At 38.7% G+C, this 20,768-nt stretch overlaps 1 protein-coding gene across 1 annotated transcript in view; it reads left to right on the top strand.

The window, feature by feature from the left end:
• LOC128659268 (serine-rich adhesin for platelets-like) overlaps positions 1–20,768 on the top strand; it is a 224,252-nt gene that overhangs the window by 8,756 nt on the left and 194,728 nt on the right. Inside the window, exon 2 of the transcript XR_008402320.1 lies at positions 15,370–15,462. The gene's annotated coding sequence lies outside the window, so the exon portion shown is untranslated. The remainder of the gene's footprint in view (positions 1–15,369; positions 15,463–20,768) is intronic.

The following is a 20,768-nucleotide window of genomic DNA, read 5'->3' as shown; positions in this document are numbered from 1 at the left end:
GATCACCTTGTGCCTAAGCCTCCACAGACTGCCCCTATCTCAGTGTTTTTTACAAACTTGCATTTTAGCCAATCAGTGCTGGTTTCTGCAAAACTCCACGTGAGTGAGCACAATATTATTCATATGGCACACACGAACTAGCACTGTGTGGATGTGAAAAGCTAATAAAATGCATTGAGATAAGAGGCAGACAGTAGGGGCTTAGAAAGAGGCAGAAATTCAAAGGTTATAAAGCATAAGCTGTCGGCATTTAACATTGTTATGCGATCCCAATAGACACAGCATGATTAAAGGTTGTTAACCCAAAACGTTGCTGTTAATATCTATCTGACCCAGATGTTCCAATAAAGTTGTGAATATATCCTTGGCGCTGTGGATTCTTTTGGAAATTGGGCATTTAACATTAACATTCAAATCAGCCAATAGAATGAGAGCTGCTTAAATCCTATTGGCTGATTTGAACAGCCAATAGTATTTTAGCAGCCCTAATTCCTATTGGCTGATTCAAATTTTTCAGCCAACAGGAATGCAATGGTACCCCCAGTATAAAAGGGGTACCTTGCATTTCAATCCTCAATGTGCGGTGGATGATCGCATGAAGAGGACCTCCACGTCGGATCAATGGACCTCCGCCTGGACCTCAGCCTTTGACCTCCGCCTGGACGTGGATCTTCGGGGGTTAGTGTTAGGATTTTTTAAACTTTTTTGGGTGGGTTTTTTTAGTTTAGGGTTTGGGCTTTTCTTAAAGGAGCTAAATGCCCTTTTCAGGGCAATGCAAAAGAGCTAAATGCCCTTTTAAAGGCATTGCCCATACAAATGACATTTTCAGGGCAATGGGTAGCTTAGGTTTTTGTTAGAGCTAGGTTTTTTTATTTTGGGGGGTTGGTTGGGTGGTGGGTTTTACTGTTGGGGGGTCTTTGTGTTTTTTTATAGGTAAAAGAGCTGTTTAACTTAGAGCAATGCCCTACAAAAGGCCCTTTTAAGGGCTATTGGTAGTTTATTGTAGGCTAGGTTTTTTTTTATTTTGGGTGGGCTTTTTTATTTTATAAGGCTATTAGATTATGTGTTATTATTTTTTATTTTTGATAATTTTGTTCATTTTTCGTAATTTAGTGTTTGCTATTTTTTGTAATTTAGCATTTTTTCATTTTTGTAATTAGATATTTTGTAATTTTTATAGTAGTGTTAGGATTTTTTTAATGTGTATTTTAGTTTTCTTTAATTGGTAGTTAGTTTAATTTTAGTTTAATAGTTTTATTAGTTTAATTTTAGTTTAAACTTAGTTTTTTTAATTTGAGAGGTAAGTTTTAATTTAATTTAAGATAGGGAAATGGTAATTTTAATATAAAGTTAGGGGGTCGTTAGGTTTAGGGGTTACTAGTTTAAATTAGTTTATTGTGATGGGGGTGGCTTTCGGTTAAGGGGTTAATAGTTTAATTTAGTATATTTCGTTGTGGGGGGCTTGCGGTTTTGGGGTTAATAGGTTTATTATAGTGGCAACTGTGTCGGGGAGTGGTGGAATTGGGGTTAATATCTTTATTATAGTGAGGGCGATGTTGGGGTGCGGGGGAATAGGGGTTAATAAATTGTATTAGTGGCGGAGATGTCGGGAGCGGCAGATTAGGGGTAATATAGTGTTTGCGATGTGGGAGGGCCTTGGTTTAGGGGTTAATAGGTAGTTTATGGGTGTTATGGTACTTTGTAACACTTTAGTTATGAGTTTTATGTAAATGTTTGCTGCGTAAAACTCATAACTACTGGTCTCAGATTGCAAAACGGATCTTGTCGTTATAGGCTGGAACGCAAGTTTTTTAGCCTCACCGCAAAACTTATAATGGATGCACTATGGAAGTCCCATGAATAAAACGTAATTTTTACGAGTGCAGGAGAAATGTTGCGTTACAGGCTAAAAGGCTTGCAATACAGCTATACCGACAAGACTTGTAATGGCTGCAGTTCTGTTTTAATGCTGAAATGACCATTTTTTCAGCGTTAAAACGCAAATGCAAAACTTGTAATCTAGGTGTTATATTGCTACTACTATAACACCATGCATGACTATTTCTCCCTGATGCAAAATGACATTGTCTAACAGACTGCCAATCTCACAGGTCCTCAGGGACTTAGTATAGTTATTAGGAATAGAGATTGGGCTAGGGGTTACCATTTGTCTGTTAGAGGGTTCAATGTGCTGTATTCCCCTCTGGTAGCAAATATACTTCTACAAATACCTTCTCCCCCATCCTAGTTTCACACAGTACTTCTGCTCACAGTTCTTTAACTAGCAGGTGACATTTTTGTTTTGCATTATCTGAGATTCCAGTCATCACTAGGGTGGCCACAAGATTTCAGTTATGATACTTAAAGGGACATGAAACCTTTTAGTAAAATAATAGTGCTTTCCCCACACCCTCTTGAGACCCCCAAAACTCAACCCTGTAACCTAGATTTTCAAAATGCTCTAAATTGCATAAATCAGAATTTTTACTTTTTGGCGGCACTAGGGATTGTGGAGCAAAGCACAATTTTTACACAAAAGCAAAATGTATTAAAGGGACATTAAAACCCTCTTGCTTTTTTATAAATTGAAATTCTTAGTTCCACGATCCCTAAGGAAGTCAAAAAAGCACAACTTGTAGCTTGCACATGCAAATCAAATAGCTGGTGTAGGCAATTGGCAGCACTTTGTAAAAAAAGGTTACAGTTTTCTCTTTTTGGGATCTCTCTAAGGAGCATAGGGCAAGAATGATTTTTTTACACAAATGGTAGAGGTGTTAAGCGTCCTTTTAAATATCCTTTTAAAAAGGAAATTGTGATAGTCTGAAAAAAACCAACACTTTAATGCAAGTAGCCTTGAACCCTGTTTCAGGCTCTCTTTATATATTTAAGTGCTTCCCAATAGCTATAATGACCCACGTGCTGCGTAGTAATTTCAGACTAATGAAATACGATCATTAGTGATTGCTGAAGCGAGTATATATGAACTGCACGTTGTGAGACTCTACTAGTAACTTGTAATAAAACAAATATAATAATATTTAATGAATAGTCAGCATTTCTGCCTCAAGACTGTACACTCTTAAATAGAAAATGAACCAAATTATTTGCAGAAGTGTTGGACCTATTATTACCCTGTAACAAGGGCATTTAAGTGGATGTTTGCCGGCGGCACCAAGCCGTGCTTAAATTATAAGGTGCAATTTAGTCAACAATAAGCAACAATCCCTTATGTAACAGCAGAGAGTTTAGTGTCCTTGGATTGCAATTAGCAGAATGTGAAGGTTTGATGCAGAGTTTCTAATTTGTGTACATAGGTTTATATTTTGAAAAAAAAAAAAAAAAAACCTTAAGAATATGAAACTTTGTAGCACTAAATTAAATTGATTTTCTGGATGTCATTCACTTCCTTATCAGCAATGAGGATTTGACAGCAACAAGTACGATATGTGAAACATTTAGGGCCAGATTACAAGTGGAGCACTAAATATTGCTTTCATGAAAGCGATATTTGCGCTCCACTGTGTAATACCAGCGCATGGTATTACAAGTTGTCAGCAATGTGAACGCAAGCTCACATTTGCATTGCTGGGAAGCATTGCGCTCACCAGAGTGCGCTTCCATAGGCTCCATAAATATATATGTATATAAGTGTATACATATATATTTACAGGGAACACACAGTTCCCATAGACTGCAATGTAAAGGCACTTTTCAGTGCACCCCACACCCGCCAACTTTAAAGCCCCAAAACTATAATGCCCTCTACAGGGAGTGCAGAATTATTAGGCAAATGAGTATTTTGACCACATCATCCTCTTTATGCATGTTGTCTTACTCCAAGATGTATAGGCTCGAAAGCCTACTACCAATTAAGCATATTAGGTGATGTGCATCTCTGTAATGAGAAGGGGTGTGGTCTAATGACATCAACACCCTATATCAGGTGTGCATAATTATAAGGCAACTTCCTTTCCTTTGGCAAAATGGGTCAAAAGAAGGACTTGACAGGCTCAGAAAAGTCAAAAATAGTGATATATCTTGCAGAGGGATGCAGCACTCTTAAAATTGCAAAGCTTCTGAAGCGTGATCATCGAACAATCCAGCGTTTCATTCAAAATAGTCAACAGGGTCGCAAGAAGCGTGTGGAAAAACCAAGGCGCAAAATAACTGCCCAGTCAAGTGTGCAGCTGCCAAGATGCCACTTGCCACCAGTTTGGCCATATTTCAGAGCTGCAACATCACTGGAGTGCCCAAAAGCACAAAGTGTGCAATACTCAGAGACATGGCCAAGGTAAGAAAGGCTGAAAGACGACCACCACTGAACAAGACACACAAGCTGAAACGTCAAGACTGGGCCAAGAAATATCTCAAGACTGATTTTTCTAAGGTTTTATGGACTGATGAAATGAGAGTGAGTCTTGATGGGCCAGATGGATGGGCCCGTGGCTGGATTGGTAAAGGGCAGAGAGCTCCAGTCCGACTCAGACGCCAGCAAGGTGGAGGTGGAGTACTGGTTTGGGCTGGTATCATCAAAGATGAGCTTGTGGGGCCTTTTCGGGTTGAGGATGGAGTCTAGCTCAACTCCCAGTCCTACTGCCAGTTTCTGGAAGACACCTTCTTCAAGCAGTGGTACAGGAAGAAGTCTGCATCCTTCAAGAAAAACATGATTTTCATGCAGGACAATGCTCCATCACACGCGTCCAAGTACTCCACAGCGTGGCTGGCAAGAAAGAGTATAAAAGAAGAAAATCTAATGACATGGCCTCCTTGTTCACCTGATCTGAACCCCATTGAGAACCTGTGGTCCATCATCAAATGTGAGATTTACAAGGAGGGAAAACAGTACACCTCTCTGAACAGTGTCTGGGAGGCTGTGGTTGCTATAACTAAAAACAAACTAAAAACTACTTCCAAAACTATTCAGCTTTGATATTAATGAGTTTTTTGGTTTCATTGAGAACATGGTTGTTGTTCAATAATAAAATTAATCCTCAAAAATACAACTTGCCTTATAATTCTGCACTCCCTGTATTTTGAGGGCATTTGGGGCACTTTTAGAAAATTAACCAGAGGTCTGACCTCTAATTGCTACTGCGAGCTTGTGCTAGCACTAACCAGCCACTTGTAATGGCTGGTTATTTATTGCGCGCCCTCAAATGGGCAAATTTGTCCATTTTTGGACATGCAATAATTTAGCGCTCCACTTGTAATCTAGCTCTTAATATCTGCACATTGTTTGCAGCTGTGTTATTGTCCTGTATTCCTGAAACATAGGCATAGTCAAGACTTCTATGTCTTTGTTGTTGGAGAGTGTGCATGGTGTGTGAATGTTGTTGGAGAGTGTGCATGGCGTGTGTGTGTTGTAGGAGAGTGTGCATGGTGTGTGATTGTTGTAGGAGAGTGTACATGGTGTGTGAGTGTTGTAGGAGAGTGTGTGTGTGTTGTATGAGGGCGTGTAGTGTGTGTTATATGAGTGTGTGTGTGTGGATGTGTGTTTCTATTGTATGAGAGTGTGTGTGTAGTGTGTGTTATATGAGAGTGTGTGTGGATGTGTGTTGTATTGTATGAGAGTGTGTGTGTGGATGTGTGTTTCTAATGTATAAGAGTGTGTTGTGTGTTGTATGAGAGTGTGTGGTGTGTGTTATATGAGTGTGTGTGTGGATGTGTGTTGTATTGTATGAGAGTGTGTGTGTGGTGTATGAGAGTGTGTGGTGTATGAGAGTGTGTGGTATGTGTTGTATGAGCGTGTGTATGGATTTGTGTTGTATTGTATGAGAGTGTGTGGTGTGTGTTATATGAGTGTGTGTGTGGATGTGTGTTGTATTGTATGAGAGTGTGTGTGTGGTGTATGAGAGTGTGTGGTGTGTGTAATATGAGCGTGTGTATGGATGTGTGTTGTATTGTATGAGAGTGTTTGTGTGGTGTATGAGAGTGTGTGGTATGTGTTGTATGAGCGTGTGTATGGATGTGTGTTGTATTGTATGAGAGTGTGTGGTGTGTGTTATATGAGTGTGTGTGTGGATGTGTGTTGTATTATATGAGAGTGTGTGTGTGGTGTATGAGAGTGTGTGGTGTGTGTAATATGAGCGTGTGTATGGATGTGTGTTGTATTGTATGAGAGTGTGTGTGGTGTGTGTTGTATGACAGTATGTGGTGTGCGCATTATATGAGTGTGTGTGGTGTGTGTGTTTTCTGAGAGTGTGGTGTGTATTGTTTGAGAGTTTGTGTGTGTTTATGGTATGAGAGTGTGTGTGTGTGTATGGTATGAGAGTGTGTGTGCGTGTATGGTATGAGTGTGTGTGTATGGTATAAGAGTGTGTGTGTGTATGGTATGAGAGTGTGTGTGTGTGTGTGTATATAGTATGAGAGTGTGTGTGTGTATGGTATGAGAGTGTGTGTGTGTGTGTGTGTATGGTATGAGAGTGTGTGTGCGTGTATGGTATGAGAGTGTGTGTGTGTATGGCATGAGTGTGTGTGTGCGGTACCAGTTATCAGAATTCGGAAACTTTTAATGTTTACTTCCCTTTTCAAAAAATACTTTTGCTTATGAATCTATTCTATATATAAGAAATTAAGTTTTAATCATTGATATATCCTATAATATAAAAGGCCAAGTGTGTTTGCCCGAAGCTGTCATGCGCAGTAGAGACTGCAAGAGGACAAACACACCTGGCCTTCTACATGCTGACCTGGGCTGGCTGCTGGCACCTAATCCATGAAGAGGGTGGGGCCACATTGTGAAGGGGTGGGGCTGGGCACGAAGGGGCGGAGTCTGAGTGTGAAGGGGCGGGGGCGTGCGGGAGCTGCCATGACTGTCTGAGTGTCTGCATGAGACAGAGAACAGCACAAGAGGGGAGATATAGAGCAAGAGAGGGGGAGAAAGAGCAAAAAGAGAGGGGTGAGAGAGAGTAAAAGAAAAGGGTGAGAGAGAGCAAAATACAGGGGAGGGAGAGAGCAAAAGAGAGGGGGAGAGAGAACAAAAGAGGGGGAGAGAGAGTGCAAAAGAGGGGGAGAGAGAGAGCAAAAGAGAGGGGGAGACAGAGGGAGCAAAAGAGAGGGGGGAGACAGAGAGAGAGAGCAATAGAGAGGGGAGAGAGAGCAAAAGAGAGGGGGTGAGAGAGAGATCAAAAGAGAGGGGGGAGAGATATCAAAAGAAAGGGGAGAGAGAGATCAAAAGAGAGGGGGGAGAGAGCAAAAAAGAGGGGAGAAAGAGAGCAAAAGAGAGAGGGAGAGAGAGAGAGCACAAAAGATAGGGGGAGAGAGAGCGAGCAAAAGAGAAGGGGAGAGAGAGTGAAAAAGAGAGGGGGGAGAGAGAACGAAAAAGAGAGGGGTGAGAGTGCAAAAGAGAGGGCGAGAGAGAGAGAGCAAAAGAGAGGGGGGACAGAGACCGAAATAGAGGGTGGAGAGAGACCAAAAGAGGGGGGGGGGCGAGAGCAAAAGAGATGGGGGAGAGAAAGTGAGCAAGCAAAAGAGAGGGTGAGAGAGAGCGGGCAAAAGAGAAGGTGAGAGAGAAAGAGTGCAAAAGAGAGAGGGGAGAGAGAGCAAAAGAGAGGAGAGAGAGCACAAAAGAAAGGGGGGGAGAAAGCAAAAGAGAGGGGGAGAAAAAGCAAAAGAGAGGAGAAGAGAGAGCAAAAGAGAGGGGAAGAGAGAGCAAAAGAGAGGGGGAGAAAGAGCAAAAGAGAGGGGAGAGAGAGAAAAAGAGAGGCGGAGAGAAAGCAAAATAGAAGGGGGGAGAGAGACCAAAAAATGGGAGAGATAGAGCAAAAGAGAGGGGGGGGGAGAGAGCAAAAGAGAGGTGTGAGAGAGATTGCAAAATAGAGGGGGAGAGAGCGCAAAATAGAGGGGGAAGAGAGAGAGCAAGAGAGGGTTGAAACAGAGAGAGAGAGCAAAAGAGAGGGGGAGAGAGAGAGCAAAAGAGAGGGGGGGGAGAAAGAGAGTGAGAAAAAGAGAGGGGGGAGAGAGAGAGAGCAAAATAGAGGTTGGAGAGAGAGAGCAAAAGAGAGGGGGGAGAAAGAGAGCAAAAGATAGGGGGAAGAGAGAAAGCGCAAAAGAGAGGGGAGAGAGCGCAAAAGAGAGGGGGGGAGAGAGAGAGAGCAAAAGAGAGGGGGAAGAGAGAGAGCAAAATAGAGGGGGGGGGGGGGGGGAGAGCAAGAGGTGGGACCACTGTACTGCAAAAAATGGCCCGTGTACAGGGCTTTAGGACTAGTTATGAATATTTAAAATAACTTTAATGTTTCTTTAAGGCCCCTTTAAATTTTAAAAATAGGTACCATATTTTAGATATATTTTTTAAGATAGGGGAACCTGGTGGGAGGGTCACTGGATGACAGAAAGTGTGTGTGTATGGTATAAGAGTGTGTGTGTGTATGGTATGAGAGTGTGTGTGTGTGTGTGTGTGTATATAGTATGAGAGTGTGTGTGTGTATGGTATGAGAGTGTGTGTGTGTGTGTGTGTATGGTATGAGAGTGTGTGTGCGTGTATGGTATGAGAGTGTGTGTGTGTATGGCATGAGTGTGTGTGTGCGGTACCAGTTATCAGAATTCGGAAACTTTTAATGTTTACTTCCCTTTTCAAAAAATACTTTTGCTTATGAATCTATTCTATATATAAGAAATTAAGTTTTAATCATTGATATATCCTATAATATAAAAGGCCAAGTGTGTTTGCCCGAAGCTGTCATGCGCAGTAGAGACTGCAAGAGGACAAACACACCTGGCCTTCTACATGCTGACCTGGGCTGGCTGCTGGCACCTAATCCATGAAGAGGGTGGGGCCACATTGTGAAGGGGTGGGGCTGGGCACGAAGGGGCGGAGTCTGAGTGTGAAGGGGCGGGGGGCGTGCGGGAGCTGCCATGACTGTCTGAGTGTCTGCATGAGACAGAGAACAGCACAAGAGGGGAGATATAGAGCAAGAGAGGGGGAGAAAGAGCAAAAAGAGAGGGGTGAGAGAGAGTAAAAGAAAAGGGTGAGAGAGAGCAAAATACAGGGGAGGGAGAGAGCAAAAGAGAGGGGGAGAGAGAACAAAAGAGGGGGAGAGAGAGTGCAAAAGAGGGGGAGAGAGAGAGCAAAAGAGAGGGGGAGACAGAGGGAGCAAAAGAGAGGGGGGAGACAGAGAGAGAGAGCAATAGAGAGGGGAGAGAGAGCAAAAGAGAGGGGGTGAGAGAGAGATCAAAAGAGAGGGGGGAGAGATATCAAAAGAAAGGGGAGAGAGAGATCAAAAGAGAGGGGGGAGAGAGCAAAAAAGAGGGGAGAAAGAGAGCAAAAGAGAGAGGGAGAGAGAGAGAGCACAAAAGATAGGGGGAGAGAGAGCGAGCAAAAGAGAAGGGGAGAGAGAGTGAAAAAGAGAGGGGGGAGAGAGAACGAAAAAGAGAGGGGTGAGAGTGCAAAAGAGAGGGCGAGAGAGAGAGAGCAAAAGAGAGGGGGGACAGAGACCGAAATAGAGGGTGGAGAGAGACCAAAAGAGGGGGGGGGGGGGGCGAGAGCAAAAGAGATGGGGGAGAGAAAGTGAGCAAGCAAAAGAGAGGGTGAGAGAGAGCGGGCAAAAGAGAAGGTGAGAGAGAAAGAGTGCAAAAGAGAGAGGGGAGAGAGAGCAAAAGAGAAGGTGAGAGAGAAAGAGTGCAAAAGAGAGAGGGGAGAGAGAGCGAAAGAGAGGAGAGAGAGCACAAAAAAAAGGGGGGGGGAGAAAGCAAAAGAGAGGGGGAGAAAAAGCAAAAGAGAGGAGAAGAGAGAGCAAAAGAGAGGGGAAGAGAGAGCAAAAGAGAGGGGGAGAAAGAGCAAAAGAGAGGGGAGAGAGAGAAAAAGAGAGGCGGAGAGAAAGCAAAATAGAAGGGGGGAGAGAGACCAAAAAATGGGAGAGATAGAGCAAAAGAGAGGGGGGGGGGAGAGAGCAAAAGAGAGGTGTGAGAGAGATTGCAAAATAGAGGGGGAGAGAGCGCAAAATAGAGGGGGAAGAGAGAGAGCAAGAGAGGGTTGAAACAGAGAGAGAGAGCAAAAGAGAGGGGGAGAGAGAGAGCAAAAGAGAGGGGGGGAGAAAGAGAGTGAGAAAAAGAGAGGGGGGAGAGAGAGCGAGCAAAATAGAGGTTGGAGAGAGAGAGCAAAAGAGAGGGGGGAGAAAGAGAGCAAAAGATAGGGGGAAGAGAGAAAGCGCAAAAGAGAGGGGAGAGAGCGCAAAAGAGAGGGGGGGAGAGAGAGAGAGCAAAAGAGAGGGGGAAGAGAGAGAGCAAAATAGAGGGGGGGGGGGGGAGAGCAAGAGGTGGGACCACTGTACTGCAAAAAATGGCCCGTGTACAGGGCTTTAGGACTAGTTATGAATATTTAAAATAACTTTAATGTTTCTTTAAGGCCCCTTTAAATTTTAAAAATAGGTACCATATTTTAGATATATTTTTTAGGATAGGGGAACCTGGTGGGAGGGTCACTGGATGACAGAAAGTGTGTGTGTAATTGTTGTTTAGTCATATTTATAGTTTAACCCCTTTGTGTCAGCATTGAAGCTCCGGTGTAAAGTGCAATCTTTTAATTTCAAGGCCAGGATCAGATCATGGAGGGGGTGCTGCCTACGCTGCTAGGCACACCCCAGTCCGATTCTTGGTTGCTTAAAAGAGGGAGGCATCAGGACACCATATAAGGTAGGACGTTCCATGTTGTCCTAACGGGCGTTAAAGCCAGTGCAGTATAGTAGCCCAGAGCGCTAGCAAAGTTGTTTTAAAGGGATAGTCTACTTAAAAACTTTTATTTTTTAAACAGATAGGTAATCCGTTTATTACCCATTCCCCAGTTTTGCATAACCAACAATGTTATATTAACACACTTTTTATCTCTAGGATTACCTTGTATCTAAGCTTCTGCAGACTACCCCCTTGTCTCAGAGCTTTTTGCAAACTTGCATTTTTAGCCAATTAGTGCTGGTACATGCATAACTTGTGAGTCAGCACAATCTATATGGCTCACATGAACTTGGACAGTCTAGCTGGGAAAAGCTAATAAAATGCACAGAGATAAGAGGCGACCTTCAAGGGCTTAGAAATCACCCTTTGAGCCTACCTAGGTTTAGCTTTCAACAAAGAATACCAAGAGAACAAAGCAAATTTGATGATAAAAGTAAATGGGAAAGTTGCTTAAAATTGCAAGCCCTATCGGAATCATGAAAGTTTAATTTTGACTTTACTGTCCCTTTAAGTGCGACATTGGGCACTCAAAAGCTCAATGACAGCGAGAGACTGATAAAGAGTTTCATTAGAATGTGTGCGCTTGTTCAGGACATGTACCAGTTAGGACAGGTGATAGAGCAGGGAAGACAAATAAGTTGTGACTGAAACTGTGTTTTACTGAAATTGGGGGCTGGTGGAAGTCCAAGGTGTGACAGGTTGTTCCTAGTGATGTCAACGTGATCTCTTTAGTGGTCAGCCAATCAAGAGACAAATTAGCAGCGGCGCCCACTAGTGTAGGATATGGGCGTATTCTTTTTCAACAAGGGATTAGGGATGGGCGAATGTGTAAATTTCCGAATTTCGAATGTTAGAACGAATGTTATTACCGAAATCCGAATTATAAATTCGAATGTTGATACGAACGAATATTCTTAAAAATTCTATAATTGAATGCTATTTACAGTTTTCGAATGTCACTTTCGAATTCGAATGTTTATAATTATATCGAATGTCCACATTCGAAATTTCGAATTTAACATTCTTTTTAACAAATACTATTCAGAAGTTCAATAGTTCATGTGGTAGGGAGGGAATCTAGTAAATTGATACATAATAGATACAAATATATAATTTAGAATGTTTCTATATAGAACATTGCATAATTCAAATATTACATTTAAAGAAAGCATTAGAAATACTATTACAAATATAAATTCAAATTTTTCGAAAAGAATATTTTCGAATGTAATCGTAAAATTCGAAACGAACATTCGAAAATCGAATGGTAGAATGTTATGTAAACATTCGAAATTCGATTCGAACGAACGGATGTGTTAAAATTCGTTTCATTTTTCGAATGTTGCGAAACATTCGCCCATCCCTACAAGGGATACCAAGAGAACCAAGTACATTAAAATAGAAGTGAATTTAAAAGTGTTTTAAAATGACCTGCTCTATCTAAATCATGCAAGTTTAATTTTGACTTTCCTATCCCTTTAAAGGGACATGAAACCCAAAATCTTTCTTTCACGATTCAGATAGAGAATACAATTTTAAAAAAAAGCTTATTTCAAATTTTTGTTATTTTTTATATCATGTTATTCTTTGTTGAAGAGATATCTAGATAGGTAGCGTGCATTTGTCTGGGGCAATACATAACAGGAAATAGTGCTGCCATCTAGTGCTCTTGCGTATGTATAACACTGTTGCAAAACTGCTGGCATATGGTGCTGCGCACACGTGCACACTCTTGAACTTACCTTCCGGCTTTTCAACAAAGAATAACAAGAAAGCGAAGAAAATTTGATAATAGAAGTACATTGAAAAGTTGTTAAAATGACATGTTCTATCTGATTCAGGAAAGAAAAAGTTTGAGTTTTATGTCCCTTTAATTGCAGTAAGTAGAGGTCACAGAATAATGGAATTTCTTATTTTGAGTAGTGTCAGAAGTGTCTGGTGCTTGAAACTAGCGATAAAGTGTCACCATTATTTTATAATTTAATTAGCCTCTATGAAATATCAGCTGTTGCTAGGTTTTTTCTTCCTTTTAATTGGCTCAATTTTGGTGGCTAGATAGATTTGATTAAGGTTTATTGTTTTTATTTTTATTTGTTTCATATGTTGAGTGTTTTTAGCAGACCTAGGTTTTGCCATATTAAGCCTTAAAGGAAACCCAACATTTTTCTTCCATGAGTTAGGGAGAACATACAAACAACTTTCCAGTTTATTTCTATTATCAAATGTGCTTCATTCTCTTGGTATCCTTTGTTGAAGGTGCAGCAATGCACTACTGGTTTCTAACCAAACATATGGGTTAGCCAATGACAATTGGTGTATATGCATCCACCAATCAGCAGCTAGAACCTAGGTTCTTTGCTGTTCCTGAACTTACCTAGATAAACCTTTCAGCAAATGATAACAAGAGAAGGAAGCAAATTAAATTATAGAAGTAAAAGGGAAAGTTGTTTAAAATTGAATGCTCTGTCTAAATTATGAATGTCTAATGATGACTTTTCAGTGATCACCTTGTAATTACATTTCTGTCATATTTCTATAGAATAACATATAAGCTATGTCTAAATGTTTTTAAGACAAATTAAAGTCTGAGAGTTAGAAATTGCTCTATTTTAAGAGCTAAATTGCATGAAAAGGGAGCAAAATAAATAATGAATATATACTCCAATTAAAGTTGTTTCACTATGCTTAAAGGGACATGATAAGTGTTGATAAGTGTCTATGTAAAAAAGGAAGATATTTATCTCAAAATGTCCTAAGTATTCATACCCCACTGTAATCAAGATGCTAGTCCCAGGACTTGCAAGGGAGTGTGCATCTGGCATGTGCAGGCACAGTCATGTTATTTATCTATTCACTTTACGGAAGTTTACTATTAAATCTCACAAGATTTCAGTGAACTCTCATGAGAACACAGCAAAACAATGCATGACCTCAGCACTGCTGAATCTGATTGGCTATTGTTTTTTTGTTTTTGTTTGTTTCAACTTGCAGCTGGACAGCAGCTGAAGTTTTACTGTTCACAGAGCACTTTTTTTTACATAAAGATGTTTTTACAGTTATGCTGCATCACTTTCAAGTGATTTAGCGTATGAGTATTATGTCCCTTTAACTAAACATTTTATATAAAAATCTAAAGGTGTTTACTGTCCGTTTTAAGCCCATATAAAATGTTGCTTTCCAGGAACCTCCTTTAATTTCTAAGGGAAGCAATTCACAGAGTTCCTCCACTCTCTTTCAGTTCCACAAAAGCTGTGGGGTAGAGACTCTGCAAGAACTCTGAGCTGTAAGCCTAACAGACATTAGGACATCTGTTTTACTTATATATAGAGGACCAGAATACAAGTGATGTGCTATTTAGGACTTTTGCTCACATGCAAACGCCACCAGATGTAAACTTTTAACACACCCAGGTATTACAATTTGAAAGTAAAATGTTTGTGCGCGAGCGAAAGCCAATGCACACTAACTTGAGGTCTTCAGATATCGCAACCACGTTAACTTTTTATCCCCATAGACTGCAATCGAGCACGAAAACTGAAAATAAACCCCAACACTTATCGCTCGCTCGCCAATCTGACACTGAGTTAGACCTATTGTGCAACTTACGTAAACTCAGCTCAAAGTAAACATTTAATGTGGACGAGTTAGCGAGCGTACTACAAGTTAAAAGCAAATTGTGTGTGACTGTGCGCAAGCCAAACCCGATGTTGTGCGCTAACATCTGCACTTTGGATACCACGACTGCATTAACTTCTTTTCCTCATAGACTTCGACAAGAGCGTGCTGAAAAAAAAACCTAACACTTATCACTTGCAAGCTAACCCGACATCGCGTTAGACTTACAGTGCTCAACCCGAAGGTAGTTATGAATATTTTATATTCCAGTGTTCTTCACATAGAAGAAAATCTTCTATTTATTTTTAAATAGACATTTCTGTATTTTTTGTAAAATATATATCAATACATATATATATATTCATTAAAATGAGCTTTACCTAAGCAGAAATCAGAAATCTACCTGCTACTGAAGAGTTCTAATAAAAACGAAACAGGCTGTCTAGCAGTGATTTCTGTATTTGCTGCATTAACCCTGTTAAGGGATCGCTGTGTTAAAACAGTATTTGAAGCAAAAAGTCTGAGATTTTGCATGTCTAATTTGCATATCTTACCCAGAATCCTCTTGTACATTGGTAACAATGTATATGGCGTTTTACTGGGGAAAAGTGAGCGGGGATACATGCCTAGATGTGCTAATTTCCTATGCAAACATGTTTTATATATATATATATATATATTTATATATATATATATATATATATATATATATATATATATATATATATATGTGTGTATATATACTGTATATATATATATATATATATATATATATATATATATATATATATATGTTGATTGGAGTAGCCGTGTTAGTCCAGACTCCAGAGATTTAGATATCAAAATAACAAGATTATTGCATTGAGCAATGATACTTTTTTATTGGACTAATTTCCTTGAATTGGTCAGTATTGCTTCAGACTTGAGAAGGAATTCTTCTGAAAGCTTGTCAACTTATAAATATATAGTCCAATAAAAAAGTATCATTGCTCAATGCAATACTCTTGTATGTATATATATATATTGATGTCTGCATTGTTTTATGTTTGTATGATTAGCATTACTATTTTCACTTTTGCTTTTTAGTGTGTCCCCGTTGGCTCTCCCTATTTCCGGGCGGGCATGCGCAGTTGCGCTACACGGACGCTGGGAGACTGATGGCGGTATCTCACGGTGGGGGTAAGTAGGTATTTAAGGTGTTGTTTTGTTAATGTATGTAAGTGGTCTGAGAACGGGAGAGACCCCGAAAACGTTTACCATTAAACAGATTTGCAAACGGAGAGTGTCTTCTTTGGTATTATTGGTATTTGGTTATTTGGAAGTGCACCCCGGCAGCTGAATGAGAAAGTGTGCTGGTTCCCTGCTTGTGCTTTTATATATATATATATATATATATATATATATATATATATATATATATATATATGAATAGCTATTTCAAAATACATAGAACATTTTCCCTTATGTGAAGAACATTGGAATGTAAAATATTAACAGTATGTACACAGTAAAACATACTATTTAATATTAAAATGTATTTAAAATGATTATTCTTGCTTTCAGGTATTTGAGTGGAAAGGGCTCCAAAGTATATATACATTTGTATAAATGTGTAAACATCCTATAATATTATTTTCTGTAATTTAGTGTTTTTTTTTCGTACTTTAGATAATTTTATTTAATTGTATTTAATTGTAGTTAATTTAGGGAATTTATTTAATTATAGTGTAGTGTTAGGTGTAATTGTAACTTAGGTTAGGTTTTTATTTTATGGGTAAATTTGTCTTTATTTTAACTAGGTAGCACTATTCTACCTAGTTAAAATAAATACAAACTTGCTTGTAAAATAAAAATAAACCCTAAGATAGATACAATTTAACTATTAGTTATATTGTAGCTATCTTAGGGTTTATTTTATAAGTATTTAGTTTTAAATAGGAATAATTTAGTTAATTGTAGTTTTATTTAGATTTATTTAAATTATATTTAAGTTAGGGGGGTTAGGATTAGACTTAGGTTTAGGGGTTAAGAACTTTAATATAGTGGCGGCGACGTTGGGGGCAGCAGATTAGGGGTTAATAAGTGTAGGCAGGTGGCGGCGACATTGGGGGCGGCAGATTAGGGGTTAATAAGTATAATGTAGGTGGCGACGGTGTCCGGAGCATCAGATTAGGGGTTAATAATATAATGCAGGTGTCGGCGATGTTGGGGGCTGCAAATTAGGGGTTAATAAGTGTAAGATTAGGGGTGTTTAGACTCGGAGTTCATGTTAGGATGTTAGGTGTAGACATAAAATTTATTTCCCCATAGGGATCAATGGGGCTGCATTAGAAGCTGAACGCTGCTTTTTTGCAGGTGTTAGTTTTTTTTTCAGCCGGCTCTCCCTCATTGATTTCTATGGGGAAATCGTGCATGAGCACGTTTAGCCAGCTCACCGCTACCATAAGCATCGCTGGTATTGAGGTGAGATGTGGAGCTAAATTTTGCTCTCTGCTCACTTTTCTGCAGCTAATGCCGGGTTTGTAAAATCCCGTAATACCAGCGTTGTTTGTAGGTGAGCGGTGAGCGGTGAGCATAAACTGCTTGTTAGCACCGCACACCATTACCGACAAAACTCGTAATCTAGCCATGGGACTTTTAACACAATCCTTAGGTATCTTATAATTTAGCTTAACATGATCTGATTTTTGTCCTTTACTAATCTATTTTACTACTGTAATTTGTGCTTGATTTGTAGGGGTAAGACGACAGCTGTTCTCCTGGACAGCTGCTTTGCATTTATTCAGGGCTTGTCTATGTTTAACTGGCTATTGCTTATTGAGAATACAGCTGTGCTGTTATTTCACGTTTTAGTGTCTTTTCATTGCCCGGATTAATTGCTATTGTGCAAATGTTTATTTACATGGTGCCAAAAGTGAACACACTGTACAGCGTTCTTACAATTAAAATACTGCTAATATACTGTATATTATATACCAGAGAGTCTTAATAAGAGCAACAGATTCAGAAAGTTTTGTCATATTCTTAGATTTAGTTTTATTTTACCTATTCATTTGTTATTGAAACTTTTGGGTAACAATGCTTCTTAATCATTTATTGTTTTTTGAATATTTGAATATGTTTGCTTTCAGGTAAGCTTCCATGGTATTTTAATATCAGACTTTTGGTATAATATATATGTGTAGTCTTTTAACATTTTGGATGTCAGGAAAACATATGTCCTTTTTAAATAATACTCAGTGTATCAGTTTAGAAGATTTAAACTGGTCACTGCTATGGGACTAGAACCTGTGACCTTAAGGGACATGAAACCCACATTTTTTTTCTTTCATGATTTAGAAAGAGCATGCGATTTTAAACAACTTTCTATTTTACTTCTATTATCTAATTTGCTTCATTCGCTTGATATCCTTTTCTGAAAAGCACACACACACACAGACACATATGTATATATATATATATATATATATATATATATATATATATATATATATATATATATATATATGCTCAGTAGCTGCACATAGATGCCTTGTGTGATTGGCTCACCCATGTGCATTGCTATTTCTTCAACAAGGGATATCTAAAGAATGAAGCAAATTAGATAATATAAGTAAATTGGAATGTTGTTTAAAATTGTATTCTCTATCTGAATCATGAAATAAAAATGTGGGGGTGAATGTCCCTTTAAGGCATGAAAACTTTGAAAAGTTCCAGGGGATGATTAAAGGGGCATACAATAAGCATAAAATTACATATTTCAAGCCACACAAAGGCTACTGATTTGTTTTTTGGAAAGGGCTCCAAAGTGTGTATGTATATATATATATATAAAACCATACATATATTTAGACATACAGTATATATATATATATATATATATATATATATATATATATATATATACACAGTTTATTTATATATATATATATATATATATATATATATATAAATATATATAAATATATATACTTAATAGTCTTTTCCAGTTAAATACATTGTCATATACTTTTTAACCTTATTATTATTATCAGGTATTTGTAGAGCGCCAACAGATTCCGCAGCGCTGTAAACATAGTCAATATACAGGATAGCTTTTTGCAGGGATCAAGTGGGTAGAGGGCCCTTCCGAGAGTTTCACTGTTATAGTCGGTTCAATGGAGTTAGGAAAGGTTAGTGTTGGTTGTAAGCATCCCTGTATAGTAGAGTTTTTAGGGAGCGCTTGAAGCTATTAAAACTAGGGGAGAGTCTTGCGGAGCGAGGCAGGGAGTTCCCTAAAGAAAGGTACCCCCCTTGTTGTTATCCCTATGACAACCTGATAGCCGCATGGTAATTGGCTGTTGCCCACAATGTGACGTGTCAGGTTACAGTGCGTTACTTCCTGTATTACGAATGAGCGGAATTGTTTCGTGGGCTACCAGATTGTCAGTTGTTAACTGGAGATCTGTTATAATCTAAGGGGGTAAGTTGTGATTTGGGTCAATGTACTATATAGATTGATGTTCTGTTGCCAATTTATCATGTTATACCTAAGATCACTGCTTTGTGACACTGCTCTGGGATATAGGTCTGTATTTGTGTGAGGTCATGCATTTCTTCTTTTCATGTGTGGAATCCATGTTTTTTGGTTTCTCTTTCTTTAAGATTATGAGTCACTTTCATTATGAGCATTATATACTCAGTCTATTTAATAGCACTATGTTTACTATTGTGACCTAGTGGTTACCTTGACAACAGTTTATGGTGTTTTTTTAATCTAATTAGGGGGGTGGGGTTTATTTTGTGTTTGGCAATAAAAGTTTCTCAGTTTGTATCACTTGTGTCCGAGGAAGGGGATACATTATCCCCGAAACGTTACACCGTCACAGTAAATTTGAGTTTTCAAAATCCAGTGAGTGCAAGTTTTTTCTTTTGCTACTATATATATATAAAACAATATTAATTGTGAGGGAGGGTGGAATTCTTGGTGAGTTCCCACACTTTTTTTTGTAGGACTTGACCACTGAAGATGAGTGAAAATCTTGTTTTTGCTTAAGTGCACCCATTTACTTTTAGCGCAAGTTAGCGCAGTCACAATATTGCTGAAAGTGCATTTAATTGCTTCATAAATCAAATTGATTTATAAATATAACTGTCTTCGTTACTACTATGTTCTGCAATTCTGAATATGAGAATACATTTTCAGTTTTGCTCATAAAAATGAACCCTTATTTTGTAGAATTACAAAATTGTGGACTAAATGTGCTGCCAAGCAAAACTTATTTGGATGTCAAAATGAAACTATGGTAAGTTTCCACAGGTGCCAGCTATAGTTATAATTATTTATACAGCAATCAATAGTTATTAGAAATATAATACATTTATTAAGCTATCAATGGATATCATACATCATAATCACATTCATAATAAACATATACTGTACTATAACATACTGTGCATATACTTTACCATAGTAAAAATGATATGCACTATATATTAAATATACAGTGCCCTCCACTAATATTGGCACCCTTAGTAAATATGAGCAAGGTTGTTTAACCTTTTGATCTTTTGTTAAAAAAACAAAACACAAAAATACTCTGCTCTCATTAATATCAAACAATTGCAAACAGAACACAGGTCTATCCTAACAAATAAAATCTTACTTAAATATATGTGTGGCACAATTATTGGCACCCCTATGAATTCATATGAGAAAAATATATTTGAAGTATATTGCCATTGGTATTTTACATAATTTTTTAGTACACATGGTTGACTAGAAACAGGACATTTATCAAACATGACTTCCTGTTTCACAGGGGTATTAATATGAGGTAACACATAGGCCAAATTACCTTGGTCATTCATCACAATGCGTAAGACCAAGGAATATAGCTGTGATGTGCGGCAAAAGGTTGTTGAGCTTCACAAAATGGGAAGTGGCTATAATAAAATAGCACAAGCATTGAAAATGCCCATTTCCACCATCAGGACAATAATTAAGAAGTTCCTGTCAATTGGAAACATTATGAATCAACCGGGAAGAGGACATTTGTCTATATTGTCTTGACTCACTGTGAAGAGGATGGTTAGAGCAGCCAAAATATCTCCAAGGATCACAGCTGGAGAATTGCAGAAGTTAGTTGTGTTTTGGGGTCAGAAAGTCTCCAAAACTACAATCCATAAGTTGTTCGGAAGGGTTTCAAGAAAAAACCCTCTATTCTCATCTAAAACTAAATTCAAACGTCTTCAGTTTGACAGACACACTTGGAACTTCAAAAAGGAACGGATTCTATGGTCAGATGAAACCAAAACTTATATAAGCTGGTGGGTGATACTCATGAGTGTTGGTCACCAATTTCTATAACCTCTTCTTGCCTTTCCTGTTTAAACAGAAAAACAGACAGTAAACACCTTGTAATTTTAATACATTTTTGTTTTGCTACTAAAGAATAACACATATAACAGACTACCAGACTAGCCACTGTCATAAAGTTGGTATA

Source organism: Bombina bombina, chromosome 5 (genome assembly GCF_027579735.1).
Source record: "Bombina bombina isolate aBomBom1 chromosome 5, aBomBom1.pri, whole genome shotgun sequence".
In the NCBI taxonomy this organism is placed as follows: Eukaryota; Metazoa; Chordata; class Amphibia; order Anura; family Bombinatoridae; genus Bombina; species Bombina bombina.
The sequence above is the reverse complement of the archived record's forward strand: the minus strand, read 5'-3'. Positions and strand labels throughout refer to the sequence as shown.